Source organism: Lucilia cuprina, chromosome X, assembly GCF_022045245.1.
Source record: "Lucilia cuprina isolate Lc7/37 chromosome X, ASM2204524v1, whole genome shotgun sequence".
In the NCBI taxonomy this organism is placed as follows: Eukaryota; Metazoa; Arthropoda; class Insecta; order Diptera; family Calliphoridae; genus Lucilia; species Lucilia cuprina.
In genome coordinates, this window is record NC_060949.1 from 14,396,083 (window position 1) to 14,403,275 (window position 7,193).

The 7,193-nt window shown below is 29.5% G+C and overlaps 1 pseudogene; it reads left to right on the forward strand.

The window, feature by feature from the left end:
* LOC124418526 overlaps positions 1-6,341 on the forward strand; it is a 6,565-nt pseudogene extending 224 nt beyond the window's left edge.
* Positions 6,342-7,193: the final 852 nt, after the last annotated feature.

Consider the following 7,193-nt stretch of genomic DNA (forward strand, 5'->3'; position numbering starts at 1 on the left):
AAATCCCAATATTAAATTTTAGTTTTATCTCTTAAAAAAATAGAAAAAATGGCAAATATGGTCAAAAATCGTAATTTTAATGATATTATATAAAAAGATGGTACAAATACCCCAAAATTGTGGACCAAATGGGCCAAAAATATTTCCTTTCGGTTGATAAACCCTTAAAACAATTTTAAGCAAAAATACCATTCGATTCTAATTTTTGTGTTTCGTAAAATATGAAATACAGGAAAAATTCGAATACTTTTGTGAAGTAATTTTATGGACTTTTTTTAAATAAAGCTAAATTAATTTAAGTAAATGTGAATTTTTTTAAATTTTAAAAAGCGTGATATCAAAGCTAAGGATTGTTTAGACAATTTAACAAATTAATTTATTAATTTTGCATACATAATATGTTATTAAATTTGGTTTCTTTTTACATTATACTTAAATTCGAACACTTATGAGAGACACTGTATGTATTGGTTAGCACTGATAATAACGGACTTTCTTTATGTAATTGGATTTTAATTTATGTACTTAGACTAACGGATTTTTAAGACTTCATGTTGATGGCGATTTTTTTATATATTTCTTAAAATTCTGGTGCAATAAATTGAGGTTGTAATTATAAACGTATATGTATATACACGTTTTTTTTTTACTTTTTTATGTAAAATTTTCTGCCGAAATAGGTTATTTATGACCCCAAAATAATTTTATGCTAGGTTTTTTATGTAAATCTCTACTATTTTATTTTTTGAAAAATATTTTAGGTTAGGTTTTTACACGTGTACTATATATTTTTTACAAAAAAGAAACTTTTTTGGGTTAGGTTTTTTTCTTTTTACCCTTGTTTTATATATTTAAAAAAAAAAACTTTTTTTAGTTTAGATTTTTTACACTATTTTTATATATTTTTTGTTTGTTTTTTTTCTTTGCTTCTTCGATTTAATTTGCCGTTTTTTATATGGTAAACCAATATTTTATTTTTATATTTCTTTGGATTAATTTTCAACCGTTCGCGTTTTTTATTTTTTAATTACCTCATTCTTGTGGTGAATCTGGGATTTGTTTAAGTGATGTCAACTGGTGCTTTTTTTAGCTACGAAGGACCATGCAGAAATTTAGGCTTTTGACGATTAGGTTTTCAGCGGAATACTTTTTGGGAATAAGCAGTAGATTAGTGGACAGCAAATGACAAATTTCTCAAAAAGTATAATTTCCCATTAAAATGAGAAATTATACGTAGGTAGTTTGAAAAGAGATTTATGTGCAAATGTTAGGATGTTTGTGAGCTCACCTTTGTGTAAATGTGTGTGTGCGTTTATGTGTTTATGTATGGTGTGTGATTAGTATGGGTTGTATGAAATAATAAAATGCTTAATTTCAAGTATAAATTCAATTATATACATTTATTTTAAGCAATTGCAGATATTTATTAAATTCAAGGATTTAAATTAAATTTTAAGCTTAAATTTTTTAGTTTAGTTATAAGTTTTAATTATGTAATAATTTTAAGTAATTTTCAAATGTGGTAATTCAACTCAAAATTTATAATGTCATTAAGTTAAAGTTTAAAGTAGAAGTGTATTTTCAAGACCCGACAAACATTTTACAATGCGTCGTTTTATTAAAATTTATGTGTGTTGAATTCAATCTAATATATAACAATTCACAATTACATTTTATACTTTTAAAGTTTTGGCACAAATGTAAGTATAACTTAAATTTTTTTTACGATAAAAAAATAAATTATTTTATAATTTTTTGTACGAAATATTAGTATTTTGTACAGAATTATTGAGGGAGGGGAAAATTCGTCCAAGTGACTCTCCATATGCTTCTCCGATAGTCTTAGTGAAAAGAAAGAATGGAGAACTGAGAATGTGCATTGATTATAGGACGTTGAATAAGATCACACTAAAGGACAATTATCCTATTCCATTATTTGAGGATTGTATAGATTACTTAGGTAACAAGAAATTTTTTACTACTTTGGATCTTGAAAATAGTTTCCATCAAGTGCCAATGCATGAAAAATCAATTAAATACACCGCATTTGAAAATTCAAGTATTGTTTCATGCCTCTTTAACTTAAAAATGCAGGAGACGATATAAGTATAGCTACTAAAACATTTGAAGCACACTTGCAAATGTTAGCTGAAGTGTTACATACATTAAATACGGCTGGCTTAAAATTGAATTTATGTAAATGTAAATTTGCATATCGAGAACTGGATTATTTAGGATATAAAGTAAATGAGATGGGTATGCGCTCTAATACTGAACTTATTCGAACAATCCAAGAGTATCCAATACCGTCTAAACTGGAAGAGGTAGAACGATTTTTAGGATTATTTTCATTTTTCCGTCGTTTCGTTCCTGATTTCTCAAGAAAAACAAGGCCATTTAAAGATTTAAAGAAGAATAAAGTTTTTACGTGGATAAGTGAGTGTGAAGGAGCTTTTATATGATTTTAAAAGACAAATTGATTAATAGTCCTGTACTAGCTGTATATAGTCCCCTACGCGAGACTGAATTACATACTGACGCAAGTGCAAAAGTTTTTGGTTCGGTATTGATGCAAAGACAAGATGATAATATATTCCATCCAGTTGGTATTATTCAAAATTCGAACTGGAAAATCTTGCGATTATATACGCCTTAAGACGATTTCAGAGCTGAGTTGATGTCTCACATTGATACCTTAGGTCGTGCACCTATTATTGCCATGATTGATGGAGGCGATATTAATATAAATATGTAGATTACAAAAAACGATAAACCCAAGAATACAACAAGTTAGAAACAGGGGATTTAGAGGGTTATGTGTTTGAAAATAGTTTAGTTTTTTGGTTAGGCGAAAGGTCAGATGCAATTATATGTACCTGTGGAATTAGAATAAAATGTTATGCGGTTGACTTACGAAAAATATATTCATGTTAGAGTTGAAAAGTGTATAAAGCAGATAATGAAATATTATTGGTTTATTATTATTCCGAAAATAAGAGAAAAAATTAAAAATTATACGAAATATATTGATTATTACAGCAGACCACGTCGAATAATTACTCTTTGGAATAGAACAAAAAGGGGAAATAATTAACGAAATGACGCAACACTTACAGGATCTATACAATAGAAAGGAAAATTTAGATATTATTAGGGAAGAAGCTTCGAAAGCAATAGAAAAGTCTCAGTCATAGAATTTAAAGTAGTACAACGAACATCAAAAGCCAGCCAAATAAATTGTAGTTGGGGATTTAGTAGTATTAAAAAATGTTGACATAACCGCTGCTGTAAACAACAAATTAATACCCAAATATCGAGGGCCATATATAATACGGAGGCAATTAGGAAACGATCCTAAATGCCTCCGTATTATATGTCGTGAAGACATTTCAATGTTTCAATTTCCTCACCGATTTGAATCTCCGCCACATAAACAAAAAATTACAAAAACGTATGTAGGTACGATCGCAATGCAGAATACACACGTTCGTAAAGCATTAAAACGAAATGGAATTGTTTCTTCTTTTTCTTACGATTCAGTTTTTTCTTGGAATACCTTTCTTCGATCGTTGCGTAACTGAATGCGTAAACCTAATCGAAATATAAAATACGGTTGAATAAAGATATTGTCAGTGGACTGTAATGTATGATGATGGACTTCAAAAAATGACAACAGAATCCAGTTCTCGACTCAGGAATCCGGTTCGCTAGTACCAAATGTTTGGCATCAATCCCATTTGTCCAAGATTTTGTATAAAAATACAACAAAATAAAGTTTTAAAAGTTTTATGAGACGTAGATCTCTATTTTATTAAACCCCAAAAGATTACCTCGTCCTTGTCGTAGACAACATCAATATCTTAAGACTGAATAAAGTTGGTGGCAAAAAATATTTAACTACCGGTAACGGTTTTCTTGTTAAAAACTTCCAGAAGAGACGTATAAAATTGGCATTAATTTCCAACGTTGTTAAAAAAGTATTATTCGTTAAAAGGGGCAATTACCAAAATGCAGCTTGCAACAAAACTCGTTTAAACAAGCACATTTCAAAAAAAAAAAAAAAAAAACAAATAAATACATCTGCTAATATATTTTGTATTATTATACAAATTTATATTATATGGTATATTGATTTTGTCATTCCGTTTGAAACTCATCGAAATATTGATCATAGTCCCACAAAATATTTTTATTTTGGGTCCCTTTTATATTCTAAGACAATCTAGCCATTTCTGTCCGTCCGTCTGTCTGTCTGTTGAAAGGACGAAAGAGTCCGAACGGAAAGTGCTAGAAGGTTAAAATTTTACACAAACAAACCTTCCATAGATAAAAAGAATATTTGTTTTATCTATGGAAGGTTTGTTTGGTATTGAAAATGGACAATATAGGTTCACGTTTTCGTATAGCCCCCATATAAGTGGCCTCCCGAAAAACAGTTTTATTAGATATTAAAGCAGAGTTCCTCGCTAGTATTGTTCAGAATACCTAGATTTTCGGCTATTTACATGTACACAGCATGATCGTAGACGAACTTGTCAACAAGAGCGTAAATAATAAAAACATTTTATATAAAACACTAGCTATACCCAGTGTGCTTTGTTACTCTAAAAGCAATGTAAATAAGAAAACATTTTACGATTTTGAAGATTCTAACTATAATAGTTTTCCAATAAGAGATATACATTTGTTTACATATTGGGGATGCCACGCAAATTATTGCAAGTTCCCCAAATTTTCCAAACGTTAAGTCCGCCCAATTTTCTCTAAATGTGCACATGAATGTTCTTCATTGAAAATTTAAATTTTCTAGATATACAAATTGTTCTCAGATATACAAATTGTTCTATTTAATTCATATGGGGACTCCAAGCTTACCACATGAAATACCTCCCTTTTTCTCCAAAATGTTCAACATTTGAAGAATCTAGTGCTATTAGATTCCTAGATAAACGAAATTTTGTATTTAATTCATATTAGACATGTCAAGCCCTCTAATATGAATTTCCGCCATTATCGCCCAAAATATTCAGATGAATATAAAAGTTCTTGGTGCAAAATTTGAAGATGCTAGTTCTATTAGTTTTTCAGATGAACGATTTTTTGTACATTTTATTCATATAGGGGGTGCAACGCCCCTTAGTGGTAGTCCGCCAATTTATTACACAAAATTTTTACATGAATGTTAAAGTTCTTAGTGCAAACTTTAAGGATTCTAACTCCAACAGTTTTCCAAATAAGCGAATTTTTGTATTTAATTCATATGGTAGGTGCCACGGCACTTCTTCTAGTCCGCCTGCTTTTCCCCATACTAATCTTATTGACATTGGATCCGACAAAATTTGAGGACTCTATCTGTCATATTTTCTTAGATATACTCAGAGTTTAAATATTAATAAATGCTTTTATAAATTTTTATTTTTGACTTTGCAATAAATATGCAGTTACCTCATATTTAAAAATATGCATATTTAAAAAAAGGTTCTGTTCAAAATATTTATAGTATATTTGCCAAAAATATTTACCCATACAAGCTATTGCATATTACAGCTTACTGTAGCATAAAACATGTATCGCTTATGCCGACAGAATATTGAAAAAAGCAATTAAAAATAATATCATATTACAAAGTCGATTAAACAGTCAATACTTTAAATATTTTACTGATCGTGGCTTTGTTTGTATGTATTTCTTGCGTTCAATGTTCTGTCCAATTGTTACACTATCTACTTTATGAATAATGCTGTGTAAGCAATTAATTACTATATAATCTAAGAACTTTTTCAATAAAGACACACTTCGCTTAACACAAGAGTGCTGTAATTTAGCTCTTGCGAAGAATTCATATTGAACTTATCATCTTTTAATTGAATAGTACTATATGGCGATCCTGCCAGCCTTTTTGGAGTGCTAAAAAAAATAATAAGCACCCAAAAGAAATAAAAAAAACGCAAATCCCAGTGTTAATCCTCCAAATATACAACAACTTGCGTCTGCAAATTTGGTAACAAATACAGCCCCAGCTACTAGAGCTAATGAAGTTACTATTCCTGTACCCATTGTAAATAACGAAGGCACTTATGCTTATATAACTGTAAAGGTTCTTTACATGATCGTTCTTGTTCTGTTTTTTGTTTGAATGACACCGAAATACAGGCGCTATCGAAACGTTTCGAAAACAGTGTTAACCCCGTGGTGAATGGTGTTATGGTATCAGCCTCTCATCTTGTTATGCTAAATACCTTGGCACAATTGAGCTATAAAGTTGTTTGCAGTTGTGGAAAAGCTGAAATCTGTTGGACTATGCAACGTGAAATCTAATAAAAATTTAAATTATAAAATAATAATAATAAAAAAAATATATAATTGTGCATTCAGTTGCACATTTAGGTCAGTAGGCGTTAACCGCCATTTGACAAATATTTTTATTATAAATAATTTTTATTTTTTTTTTACATATAAATTATTTTAAGAGTAATGAATAATCAAAATAATATATAGAATATTTAAGTTTTCAAGCTCAATTAAAATTTTTTAAGGTCCTTTGTAATGGGAAAACACCAATCCAAAATAGAAAATCCTTCGGCCAATGTGGTCAATGAAGTAGAGGTAGTACAGGGAAATACAAGTCTTGAATTAATTGAATGTTGTTTAGTAATAACAACTGTTTTAATAGGTTTAAATACATTGTTGCGTCTTTACGCCTTACATAATAAAAGATTAAAGAAGAAATATACAAGCCGAGCTAACAATTTGAATAGAGTATAGATGGAGTGGTCGGATATAGTAAAAAGGGTTAGAATAATTAGAGATAAATTTGACCGGTCTTACAAATGTTTGAATATTGATAGACCAACTAAGGAAGAAACAATTCACCAACATATGCAAACTTTGCTACGTTGTTTTGAGGATATAAGAGTAAAAGTTAACGTAAATTATAACAGACTAACTAAAGCACATCAAACAGCAGAGGGATTTTTTCTGGATTTAAAAGAATGAGTTTTTAAAGTTGCCATTAGAAAGGATATAAAAATTGACTTACCAGAAAATTTGCATGAAGAGATAATTATAAAACCTAGTTTTTCACAGCAAGAATCAGGAACAGTTAAAACAATGTCGCAAACAGTAGTGGAATTTTTGAATTCAGCCTCAAGGCTAATTACAGATTTTGATGGAAAACCTGAAAACTTACTATC